This window comes from Lathyrus oleraceus, chromosome 3, assembly GCF_024323335.1.
Source record: "Lathyrus oleraceus cultivar Zhongwan6 chromosome 3, CAAS_Psat_ZW6_1.0, whole genome shotgun sequence".
NCBI lineage: Eukaryota > Viridiplantae > Streptophyta > Magnoliopsida > Fabales > Fabaceae > Lathyrus > Lathyrus oleraceus.
Window position 1 is genome coordinate 4,334,126 of NC_066581.1, and position 17,879 is coordinate 4,352,004.

Consider the following 17,879-nt stretch of genomic DNA (forward strand, 5'->3'; position numbering starts at 1 on the left):
CAGAAAGCCATCAAAGGGAGTATTCTGTCAGATTATCTTGCTCAACAGCCGGTTGAAGATTATGAGCCGATGAAGTTTGATTTTTCAGATGAAGACATCATGTTCCTCAAGATGAAAGACTGCGAAGAGCCAGTTGTTGAGGAGGGACCTGATCCAGATGAAAAGTGGACTTCGTTGTTTGATGGGGCTGTCAATGCCAAAGGAAGTGGAATTGGTGTTGTCATTACTACTTCGAAAGGTGCCCACATGCCTTTCACCGCTCGTCTGACTTTCGAGTGCACCAATAATGAAGTTGAGTATGAAGCCTGTATCTTGGGTATTGAGCAAGCCATTGATTTGAGAATCAAGACTCTGGAAATCTTCAGAGATTCAGCTCTAGTAATCAGTCAAGTGAATGGTGATTGGAATACTCTCCAGCCTAATTTGGTCCCCTACAGAGACTACACAAGAAGACTGTTGACTTTCTTCACAACAGTAAAGTTGTATCATATACCTCGTGACGAGAACCAGATGGCAGATGTTCTTGCTACTCTATCCTCCATGATCAAGGTGATTCGGTGGAACCATGTTCCCAGGATTGATGTTATGCGCCTTGATAGGGCCGCGCATGTGTTTGCTGCTGAACTGGTAGTTGATGGAAAGCCCTGGTACCACGACATCAAGTGCTTTTTGAAGAATCAAGAGTACCCCGCAGGGGCATCCAACAATGATAGAAAGACTTTGAGAAGATTAGCAGGCAGTTTCTTCTTGAACAAAGACGATGTTCTGTATAAGAGGAACTTCGACATGGTTTTTCTCAAATGCATGGATAGACACGAAGCAGACATGTTAATGCAGGAAGTGCATGAAGGATCCTTCGGTACTCATGCCGGCGGACATGCAATGGCTAAGAATTTGTTGAGAGCGGGTTTTTACTGGATAACCATGGAATCTGATTGTTTCAAATATGCTCGGAAGTGTCATAAATGCCAGATTTATGCTGATAAGGTACATGTGCCGCCAAATCCTTTGAATGTGATGTCTTCGCCGTGGCCTTTTGCTATATGGGGCATTGATATGATTGGAAAGATTGAGCCGTCCGCCTCCAATGGGCATCGCTTCATCTTTGTTGCCATCGACTATTTCACCAAGTGGGTCGAAGCAGCGTCATTCGCGAATGTCACCAGACATGTGGTTGCCCGGTTCATTAAGAAAGAAATCAATTGTCGTTATGGGATTCCTGAAAGAATCATTACTGATAATGGTTCTAATCTCAATAACAAAATGATGAAGGAGTTATGCCAGAACTTCAACATTCAACATCACAACTCTTCCCCTTATCGTCCTAAGATGAACAGTGTTGTTGAGGCAACAAATAAGAACATAAAGAAGATTGTGCAGAAGATGGTCATTACATACAGAGATTGGCATGAGATGCTACCCTTCGCCTTGCATGGGTACCATACATCAGTACGTACATCGACTTGGGCAACCCCTTATTCCCTTGTGTATGGTATGGAAGCAGTCCTACCTGTGGAAGTGGAGATTCCTTCTCTAAGAGTCCTGTTGGATGTCAAGTTAGATGAAGCTGAATGGATTTGAACAAGGTTCAACGAGTTGAGTCTTATCGAAGAGAAGCGAATGGAAGCCATTTGTCATGGGCAGTTGTATCAGAGTCGGATGAAGAGAGCCTTTGATCAGAAAGTGCGTCCGCGATGCTTCCATGTCGGAGATTTGGGGTTGAAAAGGATCCTTCCTCCTCAGACAGATCACAAGGGAAAATGGTCTCCTAACTATGAGGGACCGTATATTGTCACCAAGGTTTTTGATGGTGGAGCCTTAATGCTTGCAACTATGGATGGTGAAAACTTCATTTCCCCTGTGAACTCAGACGCAGTTAAAAAATACTTCGCATGAAATAGACCCACTGGACAATAAAAAGAATAGTCCAGGAAAAAAATGGGCATCCCGACGAACCAAGAAAATGAAAATGTTCGGGCAAAAAATTAGGGATTAAAAAATGAAAAGATTGTACACCCGGTAAGTTGAAAACCTGAAAGGGCAACTTAGGCAAAAATGGGTATCCTGGTGGATTGAAGACCCGAAAGGGCGATCCAGGCAAAAGTTAGGGATTAAGCGAATGACTGCGTTCTGAGTAGTTCGGAATCTCATCCCATGTCGATAACTTGAAACTTTCAAAAGATAGGAAACAGTCCAACCACTCTTTTCAGAAAGCTGATCATCTGGAGGATCTTGAAGACGAGCGAGTCATAGCAGAATTGGAACCCGATAGAAATCCATTTCACATTGCCATTAGATTAATTTCTGTTTTTATCTTTTGTGCGATTACCTCTTTCCAGGGATTGCTTCCTGATGTTAATGCCTATTCAGAGGCCATTCAATCAATGAAATCATGTTATTCAGTATACCCCCGTTTTTATTTTCTTTTTACTGTTTTGTTTGCAAAAATGACGTCCGAATTTTTGATAATCATTGCATCATGAAACATAAGAGCTTTACAGGTACATGCTCAATAAACGTTTAAAATTGCTGTAAAGTTTAAGTGCTTTGGATCTTCTATTCAGAACAGGTACACTCGAGGCATTTCCTTAAAGTCCCCATCAGATGATCGCGGATGGTTTTCCTCAATAGTTGGAATTTGGTATCTTATCCCTGCAGAGCTGGTCCGAGCATTGGAATCCTCTATCCCCAACAGGCTCTCACTGTTGTACTCCCCTAAGCGGTTGTTTCAGATTATACACTCCCCGGTAGAGTTGACAGTGCCAGACTGTATATCCCCAGCGGATTTGATAGTGTCAGACTGTATCTTCCCAGCAGAAGCAGTTCCCCCTCAGAGTCCGATGCCAGATCGATAATCTCAACGCCAGAACCATGGTCTCTTTCCTTGAAGCAGAATCTCGGTACCGTATCGGTGTTTGCTTCCCCTGCTGAGTCGTCTCTCTCGCAGATTATGGTTGCCAGAACCACTGTCACTTTCTTCAACAGCAAGTTCACAATGCCATTCTCTCCCCAGCCAGAGTCTCGGTATCTCGTCATTGCTAGAACACCGTGTGGCGGGTCATTTCCCCACAGAGTTCTTTGTGCTATGCATCTCCAACAGCCTTGCCAGGGTCTAGAAGATGGTGGTCATTTCCCCAACAGAATTCCTTGCCTCAGCTTGGCGTTCTCTCTAATCGAGCATTTCGCATCCCTGCATGTAGAATCATATTGCATTGCATCCTCCCAAATTGCGTAGCATTTCCACTTTCATGGAGCACTACGCAATTGAAAAATTCATACATACGCATGGAAAGCATAAGGCATTCTCGGTATCCCAAGTGATAAGCCAGAAGTTGTTTCCAGTGCTCAGACTGAAGGTTGTTCATAACCTACTATCCCCAGCATATGTCATTGGCCCACGTGCCGCCTAAATTATCATTTTCCCTACTTCTGCCACTGCTGACAGGCATGAAAATTTTCCGGTATTCAGACCGATGAGCGGCATTCAGGCCAATTTTCTGATGTTCAGATCGAAGAAGTTTCCGACGTTCAGGTCGATGCAAATTGGCATTCAGGCCAATTTTCCGGTATTCAGACCGAAGTGGCATTCAGGCCAATTTTCCGATGTTCATATCGAAGAAGTTTCCGACGTTGAGGTCGATGCAAATTGGCATTCAGGCCAATTTTCCGGTATTCATACCGAAGTGGCATTCAGGCTAATTTTTCGATGTTCAAATCGAAGAAGTTTCCGACGTTCAGGTCGATGCAACTTGTGGCATTCATGCCAATTTTCCGGTATTCATACCGAATTGGCATTCAAGCCAATTTCCCGGTGTTCATACCGATGTTTGATAATCTCATATCTTCCGATGCTCAGATCGAAGTCATTTCCAATATCCAGGCTGATGAGCGGCATTCAGGCCATGGTTATTTCTGTGTTACCATTTATTTTGGTATCCAGGTTAACATTCTTTTTCGGTATTCAGACCGACTCTCGCCGTACCAGACGGATTCTTCTTTCAAGACCACCTCCTTGCCGATTCTGACAGGCATTGTTATTTCACTTCACTTCAGTGTAAATTTTCAGGCTTTTATTGTATTCAATCCCTTGATACCTCGAAAGTGCGAAAGCCGCTGCTATCTTCTTTTCGGGTCTCTAGTTGATTGAATAGGGGCGACTGTAATACCCCAAAATTTACCCTTCATTTTTTCCTGGAAGCATGGGATTATGTTTCCCCCCTCATTCATGCATTCATTTTTAGGTCATTTAACATTTCATATTGCATTGCGTCATATCAATCAGAATCAGATCCAAGAAGCTTGAACGTCATACAAGACACTTTGTGGGTTCTATCTGGGTGGTCAGTCAACACAAGGGAATGGCTTGAGTTACTTCCAATAGGTTCAAATGGGGTCTATTCATGATTCAAAACGCTAATCTTGAAGGAGAAAAAGTTTGTGCCTGAGTTCTCATGTTCGCTAGGCGAGAAGCAGGGTTCGCTTAGCGAATCTATACTGTCATGCTCGCTAGGTGAGCAAATTCTTCGCTAGCCAAAGCGCGCGCATTTTTGAAAAAATATAATGGCTGAATCTTGGACTTGGACCTCTCATTTGAGCCCACCAAGCCACGAAAATCAGGTGATAAATTCTAGACTTCCATCTCCAAAAGGAAGAGACCTGACCTAACCCTAGAGAGAACAAAGAGAGAAGAGCTAACAGAATTCAGAGCAGCCTCCAAAGACTGAAGGGAACTCATCTGCAAAGAACCAAAACTACATCTCATATAAACCCTAAGATTCTTCTGCAAACCAACAGCGTAATTCAATTTCTTTCGATCTCTTCAGTCTGGTTTGCCCTATTTTTTTTACGTTATGCTGTCAATTTGAAATTTTTGAATGTATGAGGAATTATGGTTGAATCCGGGAGAGTGGGTATAGTTAGGTTTTGCCTGTGGGTTTAGATATGCATGAATGTGTAAAAGAATGCCTTGAATGTTTGACCACTTAATTTCTGAAATCGTACTGTTATCCATGGAAAATCCAGAACCCGCAGGCATTCGCTAGCCACATCGCTAGGCGAGACTGCAGCGACGCTTCGCTAAGCCTTCGCTAAGCGAAGCAGTAGCGATCGCGACAGTAGCTTTTTTTTCTGTTTGCTCTCCAATCTGTGTTGTGTTCGTTATGACATGCTTTCTATGGCATCCGTGCATTGTTCACCTGACATTGTTGTTGCCATGATTCTCCTGTTTGGTGCAACTCTTGATTGCGCCCTATCTTGTTTCTCTAACCTGTTTGTTGAGTTTTTGTGAGGGCTCACATGACTCTTGAAGAGATCGCTTGCTTGGTATTCCACTTTATTTGTGGGATACCATTTGGAGATTTATTCTGATTGTTTTGCTGATTTGTTTTCCTTGATGGTGCTAGCTTGGGAGATCTCCGGGTTTCTCGTTCCTTTAGTTGCCGTTACTTCGGATCTTTATCCGTGGGGTAGATCTCTCGATCCCTTTATCTTTCCCGCATTTTACCGCTTTCTTAGCTGGAAGACCTCAATAGGAGGCAATGTTTTCTTTTATTTGTTTACTTTTGTGCCCAAAGACCTACAAGAAGAGGCACCAGTGCTAAAGACCTCCACGAGGAGGAAATTGACGGATAAAAGGGATTAGTAGTCAATCCCCTGTTATTCATTGTGTCGTTCTTTATGCTTGCACTACGTGTCGATGCTTCAGAATAAAAGCCCAAGATCTCTTATCCTCATTACCCTTTTGATCTGCTCACCCTGACGTTCAATGTCAGTGGTTAAGAGCCCATTTGATTACCTTTCCATGGCTTGCTTGTCGAGGTTGATATGACCCCTCTTGACTAAAGCCCTACCCACGTATGTTTGAGCCCCCTTGTTGGCGTTTACTTTATGCATGTTTGTTTTGTATGGTGTGATCGTCTCCCCATAGGATTGCTAGGCTTCGTATAGCCTCTCGCTTGCATATCAATTAAGGAAGCACTGTTCCTTCGTCTAGGACTTCCTTTTTGCATGAGCATCCCTAAAACACAAACAAACTCATTGATTTTTCTTCTCCTAAGAACACGTTAACTCCTTCTACTACAGGCGAGTAAGTCTCCAAAGCTCGAGCATCCGGTAGATTACGTAGTAACGTCGTTCACCTAAAAAACACAATCCTTAACCCGTAGCTAGCCGAACTACGGTTTGCTCTGATTCTCATTCCAAATGAGATACGTAGGCATAAGACGCGATGTCTTAGCGAGCACACATCTCTTTAACCCATAGGTAGCCGAGCTACGAAGACTCTGATTCTCATATTCAAATGAGATATGTATGCAGTGGATGTGACATCCGTGCGAGTCATTTTCTTTTAACCCCTCTTTTAGTAAATAATACATTAGATAAACCCACACCCTTTAGACAAGAACAACAAGAGTGGATCCCGTAGAGTACTACGGATGCGTAGGGGTGCTAATACCTTCCCTTTGCATAATCGACTCCCGAACCCAAGATTTGGTTGCGAGACCTTGTCTTTTCCTTTCCTTTTTCCAGGTTTACTTCGAGTGTTTCCTTTCCCTCCTTTGGGATAAATAACGCACGGTGGCGACTCTTCTGTCATTTCTCTTTTCGCCAGTTGTCTTTTTTCGCATTCTTTTTTTAGGTTGTGACACTTAGCAGTAGAAAATAATTTGACAACTATTGTCGAAAGAATTATGGCTAGGAATGGTATGAGTGCCACATTGCAAAGGCCACTATATGCTTCCCCATTGGCTGAATTTATTCTCCAAACCGAGGCACCTAGGAGAATGAAAGTGCCTAAATATTGCCAGATATTTAACATAGTCAGGAGATTTGGCTCATAATGAGTGTTTGAGAGTAAAAAACTTTCCTTCCTCTTTGACTAAGACTGCCTTCAGATGGTTCACTTCTTTGGCCCCAAGTTTGATTGATTCGTGGGCCAAGTTAGAAAAGAAGTTCCATGAATAGTTTTACGAAGGACACTCCAAAATTAGTTTGGCAGAATTGTCTAGCATTAAGAGAAGGTTTGCTGAGAGTATTGACGATTATCTGAATAGATTTAGATCATTAAAGGCCAGGTGCTTTACGCAAGTACCAGAACATGAAATTATTCAAATGGCTGCTAGGGGGTTAGATTATTCCATTAGGAAGAAAATAGACCCAACCTTTGTAAAGAGTATGTCACAATTGGCTGATAGAGTTCGACATCTCGAACGGCTGAGGTTAGAAAAGGTTAGACACAGTAAGGCTAAGAAGGAAAAAATAGCTTTCGTCGATTACGACGCGACAAATCCAATCTATGAGGCTGATTATGCCTCATCGATCGAGTTAGAAATTGACGTGGTTGAGTTAAAGCTAGGATCTCCTTATGAGTGTCGGTTATTACTTCCTGCACAAGGGAAAAATCCTGTAGAAAACAATCCAAAATTCCGTTAAAAAACTTATACATTTGATGTGACAAAGTGTGAGGAAATTTTTGATTTGTTAGTTAAAGATGGTCAAATGGTGGTGCCACCTGGTACTAAAATACCTCCATTAGAACAAGGACAGAAGAGAGGATTTTGTAAGTATCATAATTATCTTGGTCATAATACCTCTAATTGTTATCTTTTCAGGGATCTAGTTCAGAAAGCAATTCAAGATGGCAGGCTGAAATTCGTTGGCCGCAAAATGAAGATCGACGCTGACCCTCGCCACCAGGAGGAAGCTCTATTTGTTGAGCCAGTCGAGATCAACATGGTCGAGATCAGTGAATATGATGAGACCGAGATATTAGAGGAAACTGGTGAATCCCAGATGTCAACATAGCTGACGTCTATCCAAGGGCTGATGAAGATTTGGTAGATTTCCTGTATCGCTGCAAGAATAATGGTTCACAAGTGTAGCGGTGTATTCGTTACCATTAAAGATATTGACTAAATCCAAGGTGAGGCATATACAGTCGAGTCGCCACCGCACTTCTATTTATCCAAAGGAATGGTTAGAAAGCGAACAAAAACCTAAAAGTTTTACAAACAAAACTAGTAAAAGAAACAGAGATCTGGGTAAGGGGGTTGGTTATGCAATAGGAAGGTGTTAGGCACCCAAAACATCCTAGGTACTCCTAGGGAGCCCTTTTCACGCTTGTTGCAAAGGTTTTTGTTTTTGTGAAAAAATTTATTTGTGCAAACATGATTGAAGAGATGAGAAAAGAATATACAAGTATCTACATTTTGTGTTTGGATGGATAAACCCATTGCCTACGTACCCTCTTATAAAAAGATTAGGATCAAAACCTCGTAGTTCGGGTAAAAAATCTCAAAACAAATGAGTGGATTGATTGGTCCAAAAGCCTTAAGGTCTTTTGTTATCAAAGGGAGAAAACTCAACCTGAAAAACCACAAGTCCACCATGTGAGGATAGCTTCAACATGCTAGTGAGGGGTTAACCCTATAATAAGCATGGAAGGCTCATTGTCCATCACTAAGGACAAAGGTGAGTATTACATCTACCACAAAGATAACTCAAACCTACTAGCTAAAGGTTATGGAAAAAATTGATTAAGAAGTGGACATGGAACCACAAAAAGACATTTGAATGGGTTATATTTACCAATTAGAAGTATATACAAAATGGTCAAAGTTGACTTAAAGATTCAATTCAAAATGAGTATTATGAAAAGAAAGTTTGAAAATCAAAAGCATAAGGCTTAGGTTTCTAATGTTGAAAACAAAGTCAAATATTTGCACAAAAAGTTTTGGCTTGTGTTAGGGTGGAGAAATGAAGAAGAAGGTTAAGTCCTAAAGAGAACAAAAAGGTGATGGTTAAGAAATGAAACCACACTAGGAGTTCCTCTCTTGAGATCATATAGATGATATAAGTGGTTCCCATCCTTTGGAATAAGCAAGCACAAAGCATAAGCAATCACACAAGTCTCATAAGATATCCTCAATGTATCTTGTAACTTCCACATGGATGAACATGGTAATGATCTTCAAATAAGCTCAAATGGAAACTCCTAAGTTCAAGAGCACACACATCAAAAGTTCACAAGCAAACAAACATCACACACTATATACATACAAGAGGCTTCAAACCATGGGTGGGATTTAGTCAAGAGGGGTCATGTCAACCTCGACAAACAAGCCAAACTGTACAAGGGTAATTTGTAGCTCTTAACCACTAACATTGAGAGTTAGGGTGAAGCTGATCAAAATGGAAATGAGGATGAGACATCATGCTCTTAACCCTGGCCGGGGTGAGCTCACGATAAAGAAAGCGTGGGGATCCAGAAAGTGAGATCCTATTCCACTTGACAGACACTGGACAAAGATCTTCGGTACATGTTCAAAAGCATTAGCACGTAGTGCGAGCATAAAGAACGACTCACTGAATAACGGGGGATTGGCTACTAATCCCTTTTATCCGTCAATTGCCTCAACTCTTGGATGTCTTATTAAGTATCACATGCCTCATCTTGGAGGTCTTTGGCACAATTGTAAACAAACACAAACAGAGCCTCTGAAGGAGGACTTGCCAGCCAAATGCCTGCCAAAAAGGTGACAGGACTTCCAGACTACATGAAGTAAGAAGATAACTACCTAAGTGGTGTATCAACCATAATCCAAAGTTCAAGCAAGAGCTAAAAGCAAGCAACTAAGGTACCTGTACAAAGACTAAACAGTTAGTATTTCAGTCAGAAAACCAACAGACAAACAATGAAACCATTCACAGTTACACAACTCAATGAATCAATGCTCAAGCACTCAAATGAACTCATGAGCTCAAGCACATCAATTATAATCTACAAAACAAATAAAAGTTAGAACTCAAATCATTTGCATCTCACAAAGTGAGAACAAATCAACCATCAATGCTAAATGTACAAACCTGAAACACAAAGCACAGTTAGTTCATGTACAAAACACTAGTGCAAAGACTAAGTTCAAAACCAAACTAAATGATCAAAACAGAACTCAATCTTTTACACAATGCACATTCAAACATTCCACAAAATGTCCTCAAAAGGACCAGCATCAATTCAATAAGCAAATATCTCAAATGGCCTATGCTATGCAATGATCACAAAATGTACACAAAGTGAACTTCCAATTTAGAAAATTCAAATCAAAACAGAAATGCATGCAATGGCTTTGAAATTTTTTATCCAAGTTTCTTATGTCATGAATAAGCAATATGCAAAAGATCAAATCTAGAAAGGTTCAAATGATAGATGAATAAAAATGCACAAATTCAATGTCAAAAATGTGACACAAATTGTCACATTCATCTCCATGTGTCAAAAACAATGATAGCCTATGAGAAAAAATCCAAACCAGTGCTAAAAAATTCACATCATGTATGATCATCAAGCATGCAAAAAATCAGATAAATTGGCTCAAAGATAAGGATTTCACAAAGCGTTGAACACAACATATCAATTTAGCACAATGTTCATTCAAAAATTCACAAATCACAAACCAGACATCAACTATTCATGAAAATAATACCAAAAAAAACTAGACATTAAAACAAAACTATGAAAAAAAATTGGGATCCAATTGGATCATTTTTAGATTTTTAATGAATTTTCTAAAATGACTAATATAATGAAATAATATGGAAAATATGGAGGGAAATAATTATTTGAATAAAATCAGAATAACCCACAGCCGTCTGATCTTGGAGCACGCCTAAATCAAAGGTCCACATTCAAATATCAAAACACACCGTTTCATTAAACACGGTGGCATGCTCAGTCAGCTGGTCAAAACACACGCGGCTTGGTCAATGCAACAACAACCAATCAAACGCACACGTAAGCAGCATACATGGCAAACAACTCAACTAAATGAAACGATGCGTTTCATTAAAACACATCATCAGCACACTCAGCAGTCAAACGCACACGCATGGCAAGTCAAACAATCACAGCCAATCAAACTGCTACGCTAGCGCACACATGGAAGCACATCAGCAAACACGTAGGATAAACCCTAGCAAAACCAGACGCCGAAGCTACAGTCTCCGGTCGTCTTCTCCGGCCATCTCCGGCGGAGTTCAACCACAAAATTTCCAGAATTCAACAAATTATACATCAATCGAATCATCTTGCAATGTACATTCCAGATATCATATCAATTTCACCTAATTCCTCATGTATTTTCCAGATCGAAGCAAAACATTTATGAAATCAAAACTTATATTCATCACTACATGCTCAATTCTATGTCATGAAATCAGCAAAAAGAGATGATGAATTTTGAATCACCTTGAAGTGCAGTTCTCTGTTCACGCGTGCTCAAGCTCTCAAAAGCTCTAGATCTACTCCACTGAATTTTCCTTGAAGCTTTGTGCAAAGAGAATCAGCTGAAACCACTTGAATCTTCCTCAATTTCAACCTTCCATCAACATGAGAGTGCACACGAACAGCTTGAATTTTGGCTCAATTGCAACAATCAATGGATGGATCTTGCTCAATGATGCACCAGGAACAAGAATATGCAAGAATTTTTTGTGTTTATGTGAAGAAATTGAAGATTCGAAGAGAGAGAAAAATGGAGGGAGTTTCAAATTTCAGATATGAATTGGTTCTCTTATGGCAGTTAGATTACGGTTTCAACGTTTATATGTGTAGCACCTCAAATTTGCACCCCCCATTTGTACATTCATTTCATTTTTAGGTCATTAACATTGTATTAACATTGCATAGTGCCTTACATTTCATCAGTCAAAAACTGGCATCAAGAGAATTCATCTGTGCAAAGAGGCAAGGTTTTCCTTGAGATGAAGGCCACATGAGTATTCTAGAGGGCTTATGTGATCCAAGGTTCATTGTGAAGCAATTGTACCAAGTGTTGAAGGCTCAAAAGTCATCAGTGCAGTTTCAGGTCATCTGGGGCCCATAAAAGTCAACTAAGAGTCAACTAATGGCTAGGAGATGGAGAATTGGTCTGAGACACTTCATTCATGTCCCAAAGAGGTTTATTCATCATGTCAAACATCTACCTTGAAGATTTTGAAGCCAGATCAAAAGTTTCCAAAAATGGAAAGTGACCTGTAATTTCAAGTTTCCAAAAATGGCAAGTTTTTGGACCAACTTCAACTTGACTTTCCAACATCAAAGAAGCTTCAAATGAAATTTTTCCCAACATTAAAGTTGAAGATACTTCTCTCCCTTTTCCAAAAAATCCAAGATCATAAATTTATGATGAATGGTTAAGGAATTATGATCAAATCATTGCAGAGTGTGTATGAAACTTCAAAAGGCCATATCTTTTGAACCAAGACTCCAAATGGAGTGCCTCTTTTTGCATTATTCTCCTCATGACTCATATTTTCCAAATACCTCATTACATGGCATGAAATTCATTCACACCACCATTTGCTGATACATGCTATTTTTTAAGGGAAATTGCCAAAATCAAAATTGATTGATCACATGAATATATTTCCAACTCTAATGTGTGCATGGGCTGATTTTGAATGAATTTGGGCCCTTATTGTGCACTATTCACATGGGTTTCCCATGCATGAAGTGAAATTGTCAATTGGTGCATACACCTGATAACTTCCTAATCTCCATTAACCTTGGCTTAGTGATAATTTCAGATTGATTAGGAGGGCATATAAAAGCCTATTTGCAACTGCATTGCAGATTACACAAAGTTTCAGATCTAGAAATCCCTCTTCACTCTCAATTTTCTCTTCATTGGTTTTCCAAAAATTTGCACATAAACCTGGAATTTTCTTGCACAATCATGAACATGGAGTGCTTTTGAGTGTGATTCAACGTGCATTTGGTGAATTTCTGCTCAGATTCGTGCATACCACAAGCTTGAAGGTGTTAATGGAAATTTTAAATTGAGCTGGTTTCAAGTCTTTTCACGAGCCATTTCTTGTATCAAGCTTCATTGGAGCTTAAGGGAAGTGGAACTGGACATTGTTGAGCCTTGGACACACGGTTTTCAACCTTCTGTTCTTCAAGAAGTTAGAAATCGAACCTCATGATTCTTGATTTCATTATCATAGTGGTGTAGATCTTGGAACCCTGAGAATTCTGGTGAAAATTTCATGAAAAATGATGTACTATTGGTTGAGATATGTGTGATTAAAGTTTTGAGCATCAAGCTTATTTTGATCGATTTGCATAATTGGTGATGATTTGGACTGAATCAATGCTTGATTTGTAACCTACGTGGAATAAGGATTCGAATGATGTACTTATTTTAAAAATCTGGAAAAATATTTTGAGCTTCTTACTGTTCATCATCGTCTTCCCGAGGAAGACGATGTAGCGTCCGTCTAGCGTCCGTTTTGTGTCCGTCTAGTTCAAATCTGGGATGGCGCTAGGGTTCTTGATGAAGAACATGCTACAGAACGCGTTTGATCCATGATCCTCACTTCGATTCCATGCTGTGGTGTTTTTGGTATTATTTGTTCAGCGCGCCTCATTTTAAAGTGCAACATGGTTCGATTCCAGCGTGCACCACTCTTTTCAAATTAATTTCACCAATTCACTTTCCCTCCAAATTTCATATGTTTATTCCATTTTTAATTTCATATTTTTTTGCTAACTTCTAAAATGCATAATAAATTGAAAAATGCTCCAAATAATCCCTGGTTTTTTGTTACTTGATCCTTGGAATGTCCTTTATTTTTTGATGCAAATTTCTGAAGTTGTGCATGGCTGGATTTTGAATTGTGTAGGATGATTGAACATGTGTGCATATGTGACCTTGCTCCATTCTTTCTATTGTGAAATGCTCAATATTGATCCAAGTGCCATGAAATTTTGCATGATGATTCTTGACATGTTGATGGATGTCTGAGGCTTGATTATGCATTTTTCTCATTTTTCATTTCTGTTTTATGCACATGTTTGTATGGTGTGACAATGTGTTTTACACAATTTGATGTTCAACTTGTGCAATTTTGTTTCCATATCAAATGACCTCTGTTGATTCTGATTTTTTGTATGATGATTGTATTGGATGTAATGAATGCTCATGAAAATTTCCAGAATTATTTGAATCATTTCTGTTTTGATTTGGAATTTTCATTCTCAATGTCCAAATGTGTGCTTTGAATTTTCCTTTGACTTCTCTTGCTTATTACATGCCCTTGCCTAATGATTTTGATTTGGTTCTTTTTATGACATGTTCTCATTTGATTAAGGATGCTTTGTGTTATATTTCAACTTCTGTTTTGGCTCTTAGCTTCACTTTTGACCCTAGCCTTTGAGCTAGTGGTTTGATCTCACATTTTGAGCTGTCCATTTCAGGTTTCAAAGCAATTAGCCACATTGGTTGATATGATCTCATCACTTGAGATACATATTATTTTTGTTGATTAATATTTGTTGTTTTGTAGGTTCTTTGACTGATGAAACAATTTGAGTTGCTTGCCTCTTATGCCTTGTGTTGTTTGTTTGTCTATGAATAGTTTGTTTGAATACTGTGCTGATTGTTTGGTTGTTTACACAGGTACTTTAGTAGCTTTAACTCATTGCTTGAGTTGCTTTGCTTTGCTTGTGGTTGGCATACCACTTAGGTAAATTCCTACTCTTCATGTAGTTTGGAAGACCTGTCATGTTACTTTGGCAGGCACCTGTCTGAAGCCCTCCTTAAGAGGCAATGTTTGTGGTTGTTTATCTTTGTGCCTTGTACATTCAAAGACCTCCTAAGTGAAGAGGCATTGGCAGATACAAGGGATGTGCATTCCATCCCCTGCTATTCAGTTGAGTCATTCATCCTGCTCACACCATGTGTTGATGCACGTTGAATAAAAACCCAAAATCTTGTTGTGTCAGTCATGTAGAATAGAGTCCCACATTCTGGACTCCCACACCTTCATTGATTGAAGCTCTCCCAGACCAGGGATAAGAGTTGTGCGGTCTTACCCTCACTTCCCATTTCATCTGCTTCACCCTAACTCTCAATGTTAGGGTTAAGAGCTCAAAACACCCCTTTCCAGTTGGCTTGTTTGTTGGGGTTGATATGACCCCTTGACTAAAGCCCAACCTTGTATGAGCCATTTGTTTGCATATAGTGTGTGTGCTTGCTCTCTTGTGCTTGTGTTTACTTGATTGATGTTTAGGCTAGCTTGTTTCCTGTGCAAGTTAGGACTAGAGACCTCAACATAGGGATCGTGTGCATGACAACTTCTAGGCTCGAGTCGTAGTCTCCCTAGTAGCTTGTTATCTCCCTAGTCTCTAGTTAGGATAGAAGTTCTTTCCCTATTAAGGGGAACTACGTCGCCCTGATCCTCATACCAGATGAGGTACGTAGGCAGGAGATGAGCTGATCTCTCCGGGCGCCTTTTTTCTTTTTCAACCCTCTTGTTTGCTTGTTGGAGTCTGACGTAAGTCCAGCGATTGGCAGTTGGTTTCATGTGTGTGGTTGTTTGTTTGGAGTCTGACGTAAGTCCAGCGAATTGCAGTCGGTTTCCTGTTGGCGTGTCTTTGTTTTGAGTCTGATGTAAGTCCAATGATTGGCATTCGGATTCCTGTTTGCGTTTCTTCTATGGAGTTGGATGTAAGCCCATCGACTGGCATTCCGTTTCCAGTTTGTGTTTGGGTGTTAGCTCTAACGTCTCAGTGTCTTCTTTCAGCGATTTGTTTGGCGTGCATTAGCCGAGCTACGAGTGCTCTGATTCTTCTCTGGTTAGAGAAGATACGTATGCATAGGATGCGATATCCTAGCGAGCATATTTCCCCTATAACCGAACTACGTTAACTCTGATGTTTGTCCATGACAAACTACGTAGGCCCAGGATGCGACATCCTGCCGAGTCCTTCTTCCGTCTTCCATCTGTGTTTTATTCCTTCTTGTGCAGTGTTTTGAGCAGTTATCTAGCAACCTTTCTTCTATTCTTTTTTAGTGTGGATCCCGTCGAGTACGACGGATGCGTAGGGGTGCTAATACCTTCCCTTCGCATAACCGACTCCCGATCCGATCAATCTCTGGTCGCAAGACCATTTCCTTTCCAGGTTTACTTCGAGCGTTTCCTTTCCCTTCTTTGGGATAAATAACGCACGGTGGCGGCTCTGTGTTTTTTCCCGCCGGTTTTTCGCGTAATGCGACAACTGGCGACTCTGCTGGGGACATAAGAGAAGTTGACCTCTTGCTGGTCCATCTTCCCTAAGCGAGTCAATCCTAGCGCTCTTTAGGATAGTTGTGGTCGCTTTTACTGCTTTATTTATTGCATTTATGATTATGATGTGATTGTATATATGTGCATTATGTGTTTGCATGCATCATATTATCATTGTGCAGGCTGTGTATCTGTTTCTCTGTTGGATGGGAGTTACAAGAGGTAAAAGGCCCAATACCCAGGCTATGAGTGAACTTTAGGACACCTAGGAATAAAGTGATTCATGGGAAGCGGGTGGTATAGCGCCACTTAGCGGAACATGATATCACGAGCAGCTCAGATCCTGATGGGGTATTATCGTTGCATACATCTGGTGTGTACATGATGATATTCTTGAAAGGGTTGTTTATCCTGCGTTTCTCTTGACCTTACCCTGGCATAGATGACACCCGTGAGTGTGGAGGGAATGAATCATTACAGGTACTGTTGGTGACTTGATTTGTTGGTGACTGTATCTTGTTGGTGACTTCGGCTTGGTCCTGTTGGTGACTTGGTTTTGAAGTTTGGGTTCCAGATGACCTTGGGTTCCAGATGACTTTGATTTGTTGTTTCCGATTCTGATGCCGAAGTTCTGATCCTGTGCTCCGCGATACACAGCCAACCAGTCATAATTGCATCATTTGCATCATAGCATGTTTATTTTGAAAAAAATAATGCAAAAAAAAAATGAATGGATAGAAAGAAGAAAAAAAAGCTAACTTGTACATGCATATCATTTCTCAGGTTCATTCAGGAGTCTGTTCACAGTGAGAGATGGCAGCCGTTCCAGAGTTGAAGAGGAAGACTTGCACCTACAGTTTCCACCGTGAGCCGTTGACATCTTTGTGAGAATTGAGCAATCTTGTGACCGGCGGTAATCAGAAGGTGTTTGATGATCAGTATGGAGATATTCTAGCATTGTTGAAGATGGTGGTTGACCCAGTACCTCAGCACACTCTCCTCTAGTTCTATGATCCAGAGCTCCGTTGCTTCACCTTTCAGGATTATCAGTTAGCTCCCACTCTTGAAGAGTATTCCATCCTGATGAATGTCCCGATCAGATATCAGGTTCCCTTTCTGGATGTGCCAAAGGAGGTTGATTTCAGGGTTGTTGCTAAAGCTCTCCATTTGGGTGTCAAAGAAGTGAGTGACAATTGGAAGTCAGGTGGTGATGTTGTGGGTTTGCCTTTGAAGTACTTGGTGAGAATGGCTAAGGAAGAAGCGAAGAAAGGGAATTGGGGAGCTTTCAACGCTCAGTTAGCTGTCATGATCTATGGAGTTGTGTTGTTCCCGAGTATGCCTAATTTTGTGGACCTTGCTGCAATCACTATTTTCATTGGAGGAAACCCGGTTCCTACCCTGTTAGCTGACACTTATTATGCTATACACAGCAGGCATGGTAAGGGTGGTGCTATCAGGTGTTGTCTCCCATTGCTGCTCAAATGGTTCTTGTCCTTTCTGCCAACCAGTGGACCTTTTGTGGATGCTCATAACACTCATAAGTGGACTCAGAGGATCATGTCTCTCACATCCTATGATATCAGGTGGCAAGCTTACCGGTTTGATGTGTGTAATGTCATCATGAGTTGTGGAGAGTTTCGTAATGTTCCACTCATAGGGACTAAGGGTTGCATCAATTACAACCCGGTTCTTTCTCTCCGCCAGTTGGGGTTTGTTATGAATGGAAGGCCACTAGATGCTGAGATAGCTGAAAGTGTGTACTTTGAGAAGCGGAGTGACCCAACTAGATTGGAGCCAGTGGGAAAGGCTTG